Genomic DNA, 16267 nt, shown 5'->3' with positions numbered 1-16267 from the left:
ACACTTCATGTGTGGTTTGTACAATTATACTTCAGTAAAGCTATAACACACACCCCACAACCTAAAAGTATATTAATGGTGGTACAGATTATAGAACACTTTTATCCTTTCAATTATTATTTTAAAAACAATAAATCTACTTTCACTGGCTCTGATGAAGAGCCTAGGAATCCTGTAACCTTGGGGGGCTAGCAGGGGGTTCAGAATACCATGTAGAGAATATTAACACGATATCCTACAGGCGTGCATGAATATGCACTTGCATGCGCACAAAAGGCGGCATGAAGGGTAAATGAGGAAAGAGACACGGAGGAACAGAAGGGGGTTAATTTTACCTTCTACTTAGCTGACACACTGCAAAGGGTTTGCATTTCTTTTTCAAAATTTCAAAAGATAGAAAGTTATTTCTGAATATGTATTAAAGTATTAACAACAATTACGTGACTCAGTAAAGATTAAGTTTCTTCAGGAGAGCACTTGCATACACTTGTGTGTCTTTCATACTCTTGGTGTCCTTCCACCCTCACAAGTAAAAACCCCTGGCCATAGTCTCAGCCACTATGGGAATAACCCTGGGGGACACCCTCCTTGAAAACGGCATTTGTCTTGGCGGGCTGAACAGCTGACGCCATTACAGGGAGGGAAGACAGGAAGGACAGGGGTATCCCGAAAAAGGGCCCCCCGAGAAAGGCCCCGCCCCCCACTTCCCACTCCCCTGGGCCCAAGGCCGAGACAGTTCAAGGGACAAAGGTGAGGTGGGTGTCAGGAGGCTGACAATAAATATACAGACTTACAGAAAAGCGCCGGCCAGGCCGTTCCTCCTACAGCTCTCAGAAGAGTGCCAAGGCCCAAGATGGCAGTAAGCTCGACGCCTGGTGCCTACCGCCCCGCCCCCACCTTATAGGTCTCAGGGCGCATGCGCAGAGCATGACGCTAAGAGGGGAGGCGGGGTGGGAGACTCGCAGCTGGGTACAATCCTTCCTGCTCCAGGGCAAGGCAGAGGCTGCTGCTTGAGGCTCAGGAAGGGCGGTGCCTAATCTGAGCTCCAAGCTGCACATGGACAACCCCACAGCCTTATCTACCTAGGCTGAGGCCTGCATTACAGCCTTGTAGAGGGTCTCAGAGCAAGACTAGGGTGGTGTAGAGAATGTAGGTTTGTCATGAGGGTGTGGCACATTGGGGTAGGGTCACCTCACTTCTCTGGTTGTGTAAGGTCTGCAGAGCACGTGGACAGACCTATCCTGTGGCTTCCCAAGATAGAAACTCAGGAGCCCCTAATGAATTTACAGATCAGTGAAAGTAATGGCCATTTTTGAACACCTGTTAATCAATTACTTAGGTGTATTACTGTATTTAATTATGTTTCTCTGTTTTGGAGAAACTTGAATTGGAGCTCTGGTTAGCTAGATAGTAGTATTCTATGGTGTGAATTTCCTGATCTCAATGAATATATTGGGGTGATGCAAGGAAACATCCTTGCTGCTAGGAAATAAATGCGAAAGTATTGGGAGTGATTGGATATGTCAGCAATATACTTTCAAATTATTGGGTGAGGAGCATGTTCTTTCTACTCATCTCGTATCTTTTCTGCAAATTTGAAATTATTTCAAAATAACCTAATTTTAAAAATGATACTAGCTTTATAAAATGAGCTATGCAACTATCACTATATTTCCATATTCTGTACACTTTATATTACATAATAATAGTTCCTGGAAAGATTAGGAACTCAGCTATAAAATCATTTAGGTGTGGGTATTTGGGGGAAGATAAAATCTTGAGGTTCATATAAATGTTTTCATGCAGGTTTAATCAAGTTTTCTATTTCTTGTGTGAATTTTGTCATTTTATTTTTTTTCTACCAATTTTTCCATTTCCCCCTAAATTTTCTGATGTATTATCAAATAGTCTTAATAATACAAGCATATTATTTTAAAAACTGTGTCTGTCATTTCTCCAAAAAAGATGCTCATATAAAAAGCTGTATAAAAAGATGCTCATCATTACTTATATCAGGGAAATGCAGATCAAAAGTACAATGAGAAATCACCTCACACCTGTCAAAATGGCTAAAATCAATAACGCAAGAAATAAGAAGTGTTGGTGAAGATGTGGGGAAAAAGGAACCTTATGCACTATTGGTGGGAATGCAAACTAGTGTAGACCCTGTGGAAGACAGTATGGAGGTTCCTCAAAAAAATACAAATAGAAATATTGTATGATCCAGTAACTCCACTGCTAGGTATTTACTCAAAGAATACAAAAACCCCAGTTAAAAAGGATTACATAGACCCTATATGTTCCAGTGAGTTAACATACAGTGTGATGAGCACCTTGTGATATGTGGAATTTTTGAATTACTATATTATACACCTGAAACTATTAAAATATTGTCTTTAAATAACTGAAATCAAAATAAAAACTTTTACAAAGAGAAAAAATAATAATAATATAAAATCTATGTCCATGACCATTTCTTCTTTTATTCTGTATCTATTTATTTATATCTTCTCACTTTTTTTTCTTGACAGATCTTGTTACTCTTTCTTAGCTTTTCTTGTTCTAATTATTCTAGTTCATGCTTCTTTTCTATATCATAGTCTTTCCTTTTTAAAAATTTCTTTGAGGGGGCACCTGGGTGGCTCAGTCAGTTAAGTGTCCAACTTCGGCTCAGGTCATGATCTCAGTATTTGTGGGTTTGAGCCCCACGTCAGGCTCTCTGCAGACAGCTCGGAGCCTGGAGCCTGCTTTGGATTCTGTACCTCCCTCTCTCTCTGCCCCTCCCCAACTCACGCTCTGTCTCTCTCTTTCAAAAATAAATAAACATTAAAATTTTTCTAAATTTTTAAAATTTCTTTGAGTTTGTTCTATTAATTATTTTAGGTTCTTGTGTTAAATGTTTATTGGCTTTATTTTTAACCTCTCATTTCCTAAAAAATGTATTTAAGCTATAGAAATTTCCTGTAACAGCTTAAGTTTTTCGGGCATAATTTCATTATCATTCTATTTGAAATTTTTCTAATTCCTATTGAGACTTATTTTGTACTCTATGGGACAAAGATATTTTTTTTAAATTTCTAGATAATGTAAGGGATATTGTTATCTTTTTAATATAAATTCACAACTTGTATTAATTGCATTGTGATCAGAGACTATGGACTATATAATACTGATTAATTAAAATTTCTTGGTGCTTGCTTTTTGGCCTAGTTTCTGGTCATTTTTAAAACATATGTCCATTAGAACAGTTATTAATTTTTCCCAAGTATCAGGTACAGAAAGTGATTTTTTGTCAGCTTCTTATAAATCTGTCAATATTTTCTTTCTACATTTTAATATATTTTATAAAATACATAAAGGTATAAAATTTTTCTGATGAATCTACCATTTTATCAATTTTAATATACTTCTTCAAGTCCAGAAAGTTTTTGCCTTAAAGTTTATTTTGCATGGTATTGATTTAGCTATGCTAGCTTTCATTTAGTTGTTATTTCTTTGGTTTGTTTATCGTTTTCTGTCCTTTTTCCTATTAATCTTCTGTATCTTCTATTTTAAGTGTCTCTTGTAAATAACATGTAGCTCAATATTTACTCATGGTCTGTTTGTTCAATGTTTATTCAGACTTAGAACCTTCTTTTTACCTTTTGTCTATTGACACTGATTGTGGTTACTAATATTTTGTGATTCATTCCTACAATTTTAAGTGTTAAATACTTGACACTTTTTCTAGGTTTCTCCATTAATGTTTTCTTTAAGATTAATTGAAAAAAAATGTAACGTATCCTTCTCTACCCCACCCACACCCAGACGTGCCATTTTCTTCTAAACCACTTGGGAAATTATTCATTCTGGTACTATCTTTTAGTGTTTGCCCTACATTTTGTAACATTTATTTAATGGAATGAATTCTGAAGTTAATCAATTCCTTTATCCTCTTCTTAAATGATACAAAGACCTGGGGGCATTTTAAATTCAATTATCACCTTCCCCTTTCTAACTTATATGATCTTTCCTGAGGTCTGCTGGGAGGAATTTCCATGAGCATATTGCAGACTATCTGCCCCCTGTACTTAAATTACTCCTACTCATCCTTCATTTCTCAGCTCAAATGCCACTTCCTCTGAGAAGACTTCCCAGAGTCTGGGTCAGTAGTCATCAACCTGGGTTATTCTGTACTTAGAAATACCCAAGGGGGCACTGTCATGATAGTTTTAGAGGATTCAATTCCTGGATCATCACCTTTTATGTATAGTCTTCCCTATTATTTATCTGCCTAAGAAACAAGCTACCCATAAGCCTGAAGCAGATAGTTACTTCTCCTTTTCTCCTTTCATTTCATCACTGCTGTGTTCATACTTTATAAAATAAAGATATGTCCTTATTACTTCTATTTACCATAGTGCTTGATACAAATTCCGCTCAAGGGTTTCTGGGTGGCTCAGTCAGTTAAGTGTCTGACTTTGGCTCAGGTCATGTTCTCACACTTTGTGGGTTCTGGCCCCACATTTAGCCCCACTATTAGTGTGGAGCCTGCTTGAGATTCTCTCTCTCTCTCTCTCTCTCTCTGCCACTCTGCCCACTCATGCTTTTTCTCTCTCTCAAAAATAAATAAATGAACTTAAACAAAATAAATTCCTGGGGCACCTGGGTGGCTCAGTAGGTTAAGCGCCTCACTTTTGCTCAGGTCATGATCTTGCAGTCCATGAGTTGGAGCCCCACGTTGGGCTCTGCGCTGACAGCTCAGAGCCTGGAGCCTGCTTCAGATTCTGTGTCTCCCTCTCTCTCTGCCCCTCCCCTTGCTCATGCTTTGTCTCTATCAAAAATAAATTAAGATTAAAAAAGAAAAATAAATAAACAAATAAATAAATTCCTCTCAAATACCAAACAGATAGTAAGTAGTTCAAAATATTAGCATCAGTGAAACTTTCATGGGTGTCTTTCCCTGTGTTATTCATATTTTTCTGAAAGGCAAAGCATTAGAAATGGAGTGTTTTGGCGCATGTTATGTTGTTAATAAGTAGACATAATATGGAGTAAAATGAGAGTAGAGTTGCCAGATTTAGGAAGTAAAAATACAAAAACCTAGTTACATTTGAATTTCAAATAACAAAATTTTTCTAATATACGGATTCCCCAGATATACTAAAACACTGAAAAATTATTAGTCTCTGAAATTCAAATTTAACTGCACATCCTGTATTTTATCCGACAACTGTAGCTAGTATTAAGAATAACTTTTACTTTTCTTTCACCTCTTTGACACTTTTAAATAATACAATCTTCCCAAAGGAGAGTTCTATTAGAGAAAAACCAACCCAAAAATGTAGGTAAGAAGTTTTAAAGCAGAGGTACTTTATTTCAGCCAGACTACAAACTCATGGCAAAGGTCTTTTCCTTATTTAACAATGTGTCTTAGAATTAGAATTACAAAGTAATATGGTTGTCATAGCGATGCTTACTGATATGTTGATTTGAAATGAAAAATAACGTCAGGCTTGTTCTGATAGAAAAGAAGGCAGATTTGGATAATAATTTGAAAATGAGAACTCATTTTGGCAACTAAGTTACATGTGGGAACTTTTCAGATACTGAATTCACCAAATCTTCAACTCCAGGGTCTTATAGAAACTAACACATTATAAAAATAAATGTTATCAAAGATTTCATTGCTGCCAGTGTCTTCATGTTAAAAGTTTATTGATCTGAGGGTGCCTGGATGGCTCCATCAGTTGAGCATCAGACTGGCTTCAGCTTATGATCTCACAGTCCCAAAGTTCAAGCCCCACGTTAGGAGTCTGCTTCAGGTTCTGTGTCTCTCTCTTCCCCTGCTCAACTCATGCATTGTCTCTCTCTCTGTCAAAAATAAGTTTATTGATCTGTATAAATAAGATGAATGCATTTTATATATGTTATACCTCAATGAAAAAAGAAGCAAAAAGCTTTGGAAGGTAATGTTGAAATTAACTATGCAGTTTCTAAATATGTTTGCTAAGTGGGGTGCCTGGATGGATCAGACAGTTGTGCCTGGCTTTTGGTTTCAGCTCAGGTCATGATCTCATGGTTCATGAGTTTGAGCCCCACATCAGGCTCTGCACTGTGAACTTTTTTCTCTCCTTCCCTCATTGCTTCTATCTCTATATCTCTTAAAATAAATAAACTTAAAAATGTCTAAAATAAAATAAAATAAAAATTAATAAAAATTTTTTAAAAAGTAAGTATATCTGCTAAGTAATTAACATCTAAATGAAAGAATAACACATATACTTTGGTAATTTATGATAAGGCTTTTTTGTTAAACTTCCCAGAAATTCAGAAAGTAGATAATTCTGAGAAGGCTGGGTAGGAATTTTTTTTTCAAGCCAACTGTCTCTAATTTTAGCACTAAAAATAAAAAGAAGAAAAACGAGGAGGAAGAGGAGGGGAAGGAGATTGAAGAATCTAGTCAACTCCTCAGTCAATCGTTATAGATATGAGACCACCAAGAATATAAGAGCAATAACGTTTAGGAACTACTAACACCAAGCTATATTTTGTCATGCAACCTGAACTTTTTCCTTTGGTTATCATAATATATAAATATATATTCATTTGTGTGACTATTTGATATCTATTTATCCTACAACATCAAGTCTCATTGAAGATACACTGAGCACATTGCTTTTCCTCAGTGAATATTTTTTAAGTTTATTTATTTATTTTGAGAAAGAAAGCACACACATGTGTGCACACATCAGCAGGGGAGAGGCAGAGAGAGAGGGAGAGAGAATTACAAGCAGGACTCAGGGCTCAAACTCACAAACCATAAAATCATGGTCTAAACCGAAATCAAGAGTCAGACAGAGGAACTGAGCCACCCCGGCTCCCCTTCCTCAGTGAATCTTAAGGGAAAGATTAAATGAGCAAATGCATCATTGTAGAGGTGGTATTTGCACATCCCCAGGTATGGAAGTGATTACCCAGAATATGTATGCAGAGCAGAGTATGGAACTCGGGAAAACAGAAGTAGATCAGCAACTCTTTATAGGGCCACACCTGCATCATCTACACTTGCAGCTCTTCCTTTTCCTTTCCTCCTTCATCCCTATTAGGGAGCATAGTGTCTTACACACAGGAACAATACAAAAGTAAAAATGACCCCGCTTTGCCAAACCAATCTAAGAGCCAGAGTAGACAACTACTGTTAGGAGTATTCTTTTAGTGAAACAATTACCCTGGAAGACAATGGCACTGGGCAAATCTCTCCATCTCTTTGAGCTTTGTTGTCTTCACCATCTTCTAGGGGAAAGAGATGTTAAATACATAAAATATAGTAGCTCCCACCTCCCCTTCAAGGAAGCTGCGTGTAATGCCCTCTGAGAACTTGCCTTTTTTTTTTTTAAAGGTTTTATTTATTTTTGAAAGAGAGAGCGGGAGCAGGAGAGGGGCAGAGACAGGGAGACATAGGATCTGAAGTGGGCTCCATACTGACAGCAGTGAGCTTATGTGGGGCTCCAATTCACAAACCACAAGATCATGACCTGAGCTGAAGTTGTACACTCAACCAACTGAGACACCCACAGACCCCGAGAACTAGCCATTTAAACATTAATTTTCTTTTTCTATCATTCTTTTTAGCAAAGCATCTCTGAGTACATCAGATCATGTGCTATATACCCTGTGGGTAAGAATTTTCTCCTCTAGTTTCCATATCCTCCAATATCCTAGAGTCATGTCCATTTCTTTTCTATGTGTCTGCTACCCACCTTCTATTACTTTAGCCCTAAATTCATTAACAATGATGACTTGTTCAGATACTTCAGTTTGACTGGGTTTTTTGTCTTGTCCAGTTCTTTCAGGTGCCACCAGGAGGCAGCACAAACTTAGTAAAGATCGCACATCTACAGCACCTCTACATTCTGTCACTTCCTAAAGGAAGATGTCTCTTCTACTTAATATACAATTAAACCTGATCTTTTTTTTTTTTTCAAATAATACCCAATGTTAATGAGGACATGGGGGGAGGAGACACTGCTAAGTACTTGCAGTGGAAGTGATCTTTGGGATGATTTGAAAACTCTGTAGTTAAAGTCTTAAAAGTGTTAATATGCTTTGCCCTAGCATTCTCCTTTCCCACAACCACTCTCCCACTCCCTGTCATTTCATTTAAGGAGATTATCGTGACTGGGAGCAAAGCTTTAGCTACAGGGACATGCAGGACAGCATTGCTTAAAATAACATAAACTAGAAACCAAGTAAAGGTCCATCAGTAAGGAATTCAGATCACATAATGGATTACTATATGACTGTTAAAAATGATATTGTTGAAATGTTTTCCAAATATGTGGTATATATATCACAAGTTGCGGTACATGGGACATTGTCAATGGTGTGTGGAAGGACACTGTTTGTTTCCATTTCCCTATATCCTCTCTCATTTCCCAGAAACCATCCTGATTCATCATGGCCTCCCCCTGGACAGCTAGAAGAAGAGTTTCCACACCAGCCCACATTCTTCTTTTCCCCAGCATCCTTAGGGGCTCTCTGTCCTGTTCCTGTTCCAAGACCCAGGCTTCATCCTACCATCATGGCCCCAGCATCATTTCCTTTCCACCCAGTCCTTCCTCAATCTGTCAGCTCTACCCTCATTGCCTTCAAGTCCCTTTTCACAATATTTTCTGAAACCCCCAACTCCGCCCCTTCTCCCAAGCTCCAGGAGATGGCAGTGAAGTAACCCTCAAAGGATAGGGAGGAGTTGGCCTGGCAGAGAGAGAGGACATGAAAGTATGTCAGAATAATAGAGACCAGGGCAAAAAAAAAGAGAAACATAGCATGAAATGCACAGAGAACTAAAATCAGGTCAGTGGCATACAAGAGTAAATTGAGAAGCTTGTTCAGAGATTCAGCCTATGGGTAGCAGGGACTTGATTCCAAAATACAGAGGATAATAGGCTATAGAGTTTAAACTTCACCCTGGAACTAAGTTTAAGGACTGATGAAGTCAAATCACAAAGTTTCGTAGAAAATGGATTTGTGGGGAGAGAGGTTTTTGCAGTAACAGATATGAGACATGATAAGGGCTTGAGCTAGAGCAGAGGTAGGAAATAGAGAGAAGAGGGGTCAGATTCTAGGATCTTGTGACTATGGACTATAGACCTACTGTAGGTTAGGTAAGGACCAGAATCACATCTGTCTCACAGCTGGTATCTCCTGTACCTAACACAGTGTATTGCACACAGGTACTCAATACATATTTCTTAATGAAGGAGTAACATCTGAAGTGAGCTAAGGTGGCATTACTGTGTATGTAGCAAACACATTTCTAAGACACCATCAATTTTAAGACACACCAGTGATTTCATGGTAACCTTTTGGAAGGCAAATAGTATCAGAGGAGTTAAAATGCAAAATGACTGCAGGTCTTAACACGGAGAGGAGGAATTTATTTCCCTTCCCCTTAAATATTGGTTGGCCTTGTGATTTGATTCATGTTAGCCAATAGAATTCCTGATACCAGAAGGATTAAATGAGAAGAAAAAGAATCTCTGCTAATTCAATAATTAGCATAAATTTAAATAATTACTGATGACACATCTGTGAAAAAATATGTAATTGAGGATTCCCCAAAATAAAAGTAGAATACTATTTAAACAAATTTAATGATTATGTAGAATTAATACTGTTGACAATGTCAACATGATTTGGAAGAAGAGAGGCATAGCTAAAAATGAAGTTAAAATCAATGAAAAGAATTATCTTATTTGGCATAATGAGACTATAAAATTGATTAGTTTTAGACAAAGTAAGAATATATAAGCACAAATAGGTTTATTGACTGATTTAAAATGTAAAGTTACAGACCATAGCTATAGGCAATATAAAAGAATAAAATAAAATCCAGCTATATGAGACTTATAAAATACATACAAAAGGAGCACCATATACCAAGATTGAAACTGAAGGGATAAAAAATATATACCTTGTGAATCATGGGGCCAGCCCTGATTCAAGGAGAAGGATAATGAACTCTTCCACTTGATGGCCAGAGCTTCAGAGTCATTTTGCAAAGTGTGTGATATGGGAAGGGATAAAGATGAGAAAAAGTTTTTTGTAATTAATCTACCACACCATGAAAATTCTAATTGAGATAAGTAAGTAAATAGCAAGAAAAAACAGGAAAATGGGGAGAAAAAACAAGATATGGAACATAAGAAACAAATAGCAGATGGTAGATATAAACCTAGCCATATCAATAAACGCACTGCTCTAAACATTTAATTAAATGCACAAGTTGTCAGATTGGATAAAAAAGCAAGATTCAATTAAATGTTGTCTAAGAGAAACCTACTTTAAATATAAAAACACAGGTTAAAAGTGAAGTGATGGAGAAATACATAGTATGCCTAACAATCCAAAGAAAACTAAAGTGGTATAGGAATAGAAGAGGAACCAGATTTCGGAGCAAAGAACATTACTAAGGATAAAGAGGGTAATTGCTGGGGCGCCTGGGTGGCTTAGTCGGTTAAGCGTCCGACTTTCGCTTAGGTCATGATCTAGCGGTTCGTGGGTTCGCGCCAGCTCAGAGCCTGGAGCCTGTTTCAGTCTGTGACTCCCTCTCTCTCTGACTCTCCCCTGCTCACACTGTCTCTCTCTCTCCTAGAAATAAATAAAACATTAAAAAAAAACGGTAATTGCTTAATAAGGCTCAATTCAGTAAGAGGACATAACATTCTTTAATGCGTATGCAAATAACAGGGTTTCAATATACATGAAGCAAAAATTGTGAGAAATTAAAGGACAAATGGACAAATTCACAATGTTAGTTGTAGATTTTAATAATAATAGACAAAGTGAAAAGAAAATCTGTAAAAGTGTAGAATACCTGAGCATTATCATCAATCAACTTCACCTATTTGCCATTTAATAAAATAAAAATTCCACCTAACAACAGCAGAATGTTGTATCTTTTCAAGTGTATGCAAAATATTTACCAAATGGACCACAAAGCAAGTCTTTACAAATTTAAAAGAATAAATTATAAAAAGTATGAGTTATGACGACAGAAGAATTAAATTAGAAATCAACAAACAGATATTTGGAAAAGCTCTAAGTATTTGGAAATTATACACATACTTCTAAATAACTGAAAGTTAAGAAGAAACTATGAGGGAAATTAGAAAGTACTTTGAACTAAATGAAAATTTACAAAGTAACATATTGAAATTTATGAATCAAAACTACAGCAGTGCTCTGAGGGAAATTTCTATTATTAAATGCTCTCAATTTAATATTATAACCTTTTACTTTAAGATAATAAAAAAATGAATTGAATTAAACTCATAGGTATTAGGAAGGAAATAATAACCATCAGAGAAGAAATCAATAAAACAGAAAATAAATAACAAAGAATAAGCAGTGAAACTGAAACCTGGTTCATTGAAAAGACCACATCAAATCTGACTCTTGGTCAGTCAGACTGATCAAGTATATAAGAAAGAAGATATAAATAAAAGGATAGAAGAGACAACACTACAGCTATATTTTAAAATAAAGGAATACTAGGAACAATTTGTGCCATTGATATGAAATGGACAAATTCCTTGAAAGACAAACTATCAAAGATCACTCAAGAGAAAATGATAGCATGACTAGCCCTAGGCCATTTAAGTAAATTTGATTTGTAAATTAAAACTTCCCCAAGAAAATTCGAGATCCAGAAGTCTCCCATGGTGGATGATACCAAACATTTTAGTAAGAGATAATACCAATCTTGCAGCCGCTCTGGAAAACAGTGTGGAGGTTCATCAAAAAATTAAAAACAGAGCTACCTTATGACCCAGCAATAGCAAAACTAGGAATTTACCCAAGGGATAGAGGAGTGCTGATACATAGGGACACGTGTACCCCAATGTTTGTAGCAGCAGTTTCAATAATAGCTAAATTATGGAAAGAGCCTGAAAGTCCATCAACTAATGAATGGATAAAGAAGATGTGGTTTATATATACAATGGAAGACTACTTAGAAATGAGAATGAAATCATGCCATTGGCAGCAACGTGGATGGAACTGGAAGGTATCATGCTGAGTGAAAAAAATCAGTCAGAGGACAGATATCATATGTTTTCACTCATATGTGGATCCTGAGAAACTTAACAGAAGACCATGGGGGAAGGGAAGGGGGAAAAAAATAAATACAACGAGAGAGAGAGGGAGGCAAACCATAAGAGACTATTAAATACAGAGAACAAACTAAGGGTGGATGAGGGTGGTGGGGGAGGGGGAAAATGGATGATGGGCACTGAGGAGGGCACTCGTTGGGATGAGCACTGGGTGTTATATGTAAGCCAATTTGACAATAAATTATATTCATTAAAAATAATAAAACAAAATAGCAAAAAAAAAAACCAAACCCCAAATAATGCCAGTCTTGGAGCACTTGTATGGCACAGATGGTTAAGCCTCAGACTTTGACATACATCATAATCTCGTGGTTTGTGAGTTCCAGCCCCGCATCAGGCTCTCTGCTATCAGCACCAAGCCTGCTTTGGATCCCCTGTCCCCCTCTCTGTGCCTCTCCCTGCCCATGCTCACTGTCTCTCTCAAAAATGAATAAACATTTTAAAAAAGAAATAATAGCAGTGGTATGTAAAATTTCCCCAAGACAGAAGAGAATATGCTTGATAACTTGTTTTATGAGCTAAGCATCACCTTAGTACCAAAATGAGATAAGCCATTAGAAAAAAACTACAAATCTAAATCCTTCATAAACATGAATGCAAAATCCTTAACAAAATATTAGCATATCAAGTCCAGAAATATATAAAGGGAAAATGCCACATGGGATTTATTTTGGGAATGCAAAGTTGGTTTTAAAATAAAAAATCTATTGAGGCACCCAGGTGGCTCAGTCAGTTGAGCATCTGGCTCTTGATTGCTGCTCAGGACACAATCTCATCATTCGTGAGATTGAGCCCCACATTGAGTTCTCTACTGACAGTCCTGGAGCCCGCTTGAGATTTTCTGTCTCCCTCTGTTCTGTCTTCCCATGCCCGTGCACACACATGCTCTCACTCTCTCTCTCTCAAAATAAATAAATAAACATTAAAAATAAATAAATATCAATGTATTTTACCAAATTAATAAATTAAGGTAGAAAAACCATATAATCATCTTAATAAAGGCAGAAAATCCATTTGACAAAATTAATCTTCCATTCATGATAAAACTCCAAACCAGGAATAGAGAGGAGCGTCGTCAATTTGATTAAAAACATCTACAACTAATATCATACTTGATGATAAAAGACTGAATGTGTTCTTCATAAGGTCAGAAAAAAAGGCAGAGATGTTCACTCCTCCCATTTTTATTCATGATTGCACTACAGATTCTACCCAGCTTAACAGAGCAAGAAAAGAAATAAACGCATCCATAAATGGAAAAAAGAAGTAAAGCTGTCTATGGAATCCACAAATGAACTATTAGAATTTTAGAAGTCAAGATTGGTGCTTCCACCATGGGAGCCATTGAGGACTAGCAGCCATAGCTCTGCGCTACCCTATGGCCCTGGGCCTCAAGGAGGCCACAAGGTGACCAAGAATGTGAGCAAGCTGAGGCATAGCCACCACCACCAGCGCCTTACCAAGCACACCAAGTTCCAGCAAAACAGGATATAAGTGGTGTGCAGCTTCACCCCACATGAATGGTGAGCCATGGAGCAGCTCAAGGTCTTCATAGAGAGCACTCTCTCAAGTTCATCAAGAAAGGGGTGGGGACACACATGCCTGCCATGAGTAAGAGAGAGGAGCTGAGCAAAGTCCTGGTAATCATGTGGAAAGCGGCAGCTAAGAAGGACTTAACCCCTCTGCTCTGTATGTAATAAAGCCTTTTTGGGAGAAAAAAATAAAGTTTGGCAAGTATCAGAATACAAAGTAAATATAAAAAAATTCAATTCTGTATATTAGCACTGAACAATTAGAATTTGAAATTTTAAATATTCATAATAGCATCAATAATACAAAATACTTAGAGATAAACTTAACAAAATACATGCAATAGCTGTATACTAGAAATTATAAACTGTTTCAGAAAGAAATTAAAGATCCAAATAAATGATGAGGGGTACCTGGGGGTCTCAGTCAGTTAAGGGTCTGACTCTTGGTTTTGGCTCAGGTCATGATCTCACGGTTCGTGGGATGGAGCCCCACTGTGGTCTGCACTGACCATCGTGGGCTGCTTGGGATTCCCCTTTCTTCCTCTTTCTCTCTGCCCCTCCCTCTCTCTCTGAAAATTAAATAAACAGATAGTTCATGAATCTGATTTTGTTCAGATATCATTTCTCCTCAGACTGATCTACAGATTTAACACAATCCCAGACAAAATCACAACAAGCTTAAAAAAAATAAAGTTGGAAGATTTAGCCTACAAGATTTGAAGATTTAAACTATGAAGCTACATAAGATACTGATTGATGTAGACACACAGATCCATGGAATAGAAGAGAGGATACAAAAATGCTGATTTGAAGGGGCACATGCTCCCCAATGTTTACAGCAGCACTATCAACAATAGCCAGTTTATGGAAAGAGTCCAAATGTCCATCAACTGATGAATGGATAAAGAAGATGTGGTACACACACACACACACACACACACACACACACACACACACAGTAGAATATTACTCAGCGATCAAAAAGAATGAAATCTTGCCATTTGCAACATGGATGAAACTAGTCTATTATGCTAGGTGAAATAAATCAGTCACAGAAAGACAAGTATCATATGATTTCACTTATATGTGGAATTTAAGAAACACAACAGATGAACGTAGGGAAAGGGAAAGAACAATAAGAGACTCTTAATTACAGAGAACAAACTGAGGGTTGCTGGAGGGGAGGTGGATGGGGAGGATGGAGTAAATAGGTGACGGGCATTAAGGAGGGCACTTGTGATATGCACTGGGTATTCTATGTAAGTGATGAATCACTAGATTCTACTCGTGAAACCAAGACTACACTATGTTAACTAACTTGAATTGAAATGAATTAATTAAAAAAAAAGAGAGAGGGTCACTTTTGACAATGGAATGCTATTCAGCACTAAAAACAAACTACTGGTAATATGTAAGAACATGGCGCATCTTAACTGAAAGCATCATCCTAACTGAAAGGAGGCAAGCACAAAGTATTGTATACTGTTAGTTTATATTTACATGAAATTTTAGAAGTAGAGCTGTAATAACAGAAAGCCGATGAGTAATTGACAGGGCTTATGGGCAGGAGGGAAGGAATTGACTGCAAAATGGCATGAAAGAACTTTTAGGGGTGATAGAAATGTTCTTGATCATGTTTGTGGTTACACCACTGTATGCATTTGTCAAAACTCATTTAACTATGCATTTAAAATCAGTAAATCTTACTGTACGTGAATTGTACTTCAATAAAACTGATAAAAAATACAGAACCTTTTAAGACATCCAAAACTAATAAAGAACAAGAAGTAATGAGATAGAAAAAATAAATTGCTACAAATAAATAAATAAATGTCTATCTGAAGAAACTAATAATGTGGACAGATCTCTTGCAGGACTGATCTAGAAAATAAAAGAAAACCCACATAAAGAATATTCCAGGGAAAAGAGACCTAAAGATGGAATGGATGGATTCCTGTCCAGCAGTGAAAAGAATGAACTGAATCTAGGTGTACTTAAATATCTTGAAAAATATAACTTTGAATTAAAATAAGTTGCCAAAGGCTACGTACAATATTGTACATTTGTATAAATAACAAACAACAGTACATATTGTTTATGCGTGCCTACATATATAGAAAAATCTCAATTTTTCAACTAAAATTGTATTTTAAGTTCTTATTTAATACATGAGAATTAGAACGTTAATTGATCACCTTCGAGATATTGGTTTGCCTGAGGGAATGGGGGATGGTGCAAGGGGGACTTTAGCTATATCTTTATTTTTTTTTTAATTTTTTTAAATGTTTTATTTATTTCTAGGAGAGAGAGAGACAGCGTGAGCAGGGGAGGGTCAGAGAGAGAGGGAGTCACAGACTGAAACAGGCTCCAGGCTCTGAGCTGGTAGTCAGCACAGAGCCCGACGCGGGGCTCGAACCCACTAACCGCGAGATCATGACCTAAGCGAAAGTCGGCCGCTTAACCGACTAAGCCACCCAGGCGCCCCTAGCTATATCTTTAATGTTTTATTTCATTTATGTCCCAGAGAAAATGACAAAGATGGAGACAGAACTGAAGGCAAAAAAAAAAAAAAAAAGCAAC

At 37.0% G+C, this 16267-nt stretch overlaps 1 pseudogene; it reads left to right on the top strand.

Annotated features, from left to right (window-relative positions):
* The first annotated feature begins 281 nt into the window (after positions 1–281).
* LOC144220734 (large ribosomal subunit protein eL36 pseudogene) lies at positions 282–13852 on the top strand (annotated as a pseudogene).
* Positions 13853–16267: the final 2415 nt, after the last annotated feature.

Source organism: Crocuta crocuta, unplaced genomic scaffold (genome assembly GCF_008692635.1).
Source record: "Crocuta crocuta isolate KB4526 unplaced genomic scaffold, BGI_CrCroc_1.0 scaffold129, whole genome shotgun sequence".
NCBI classification, from domain to species: domain Eukaryota; kingdom Metazoa; phylum Chordata; class Mammalia; order Carnivora; family Hyaenidae; genus Crocuta; species Crocuta crocuta.
The sequence above is the reverse complement of the archived record's forward strand: the minus strand, read 5'-3'. Positions and strand labels throughout refer to the sequence as shown.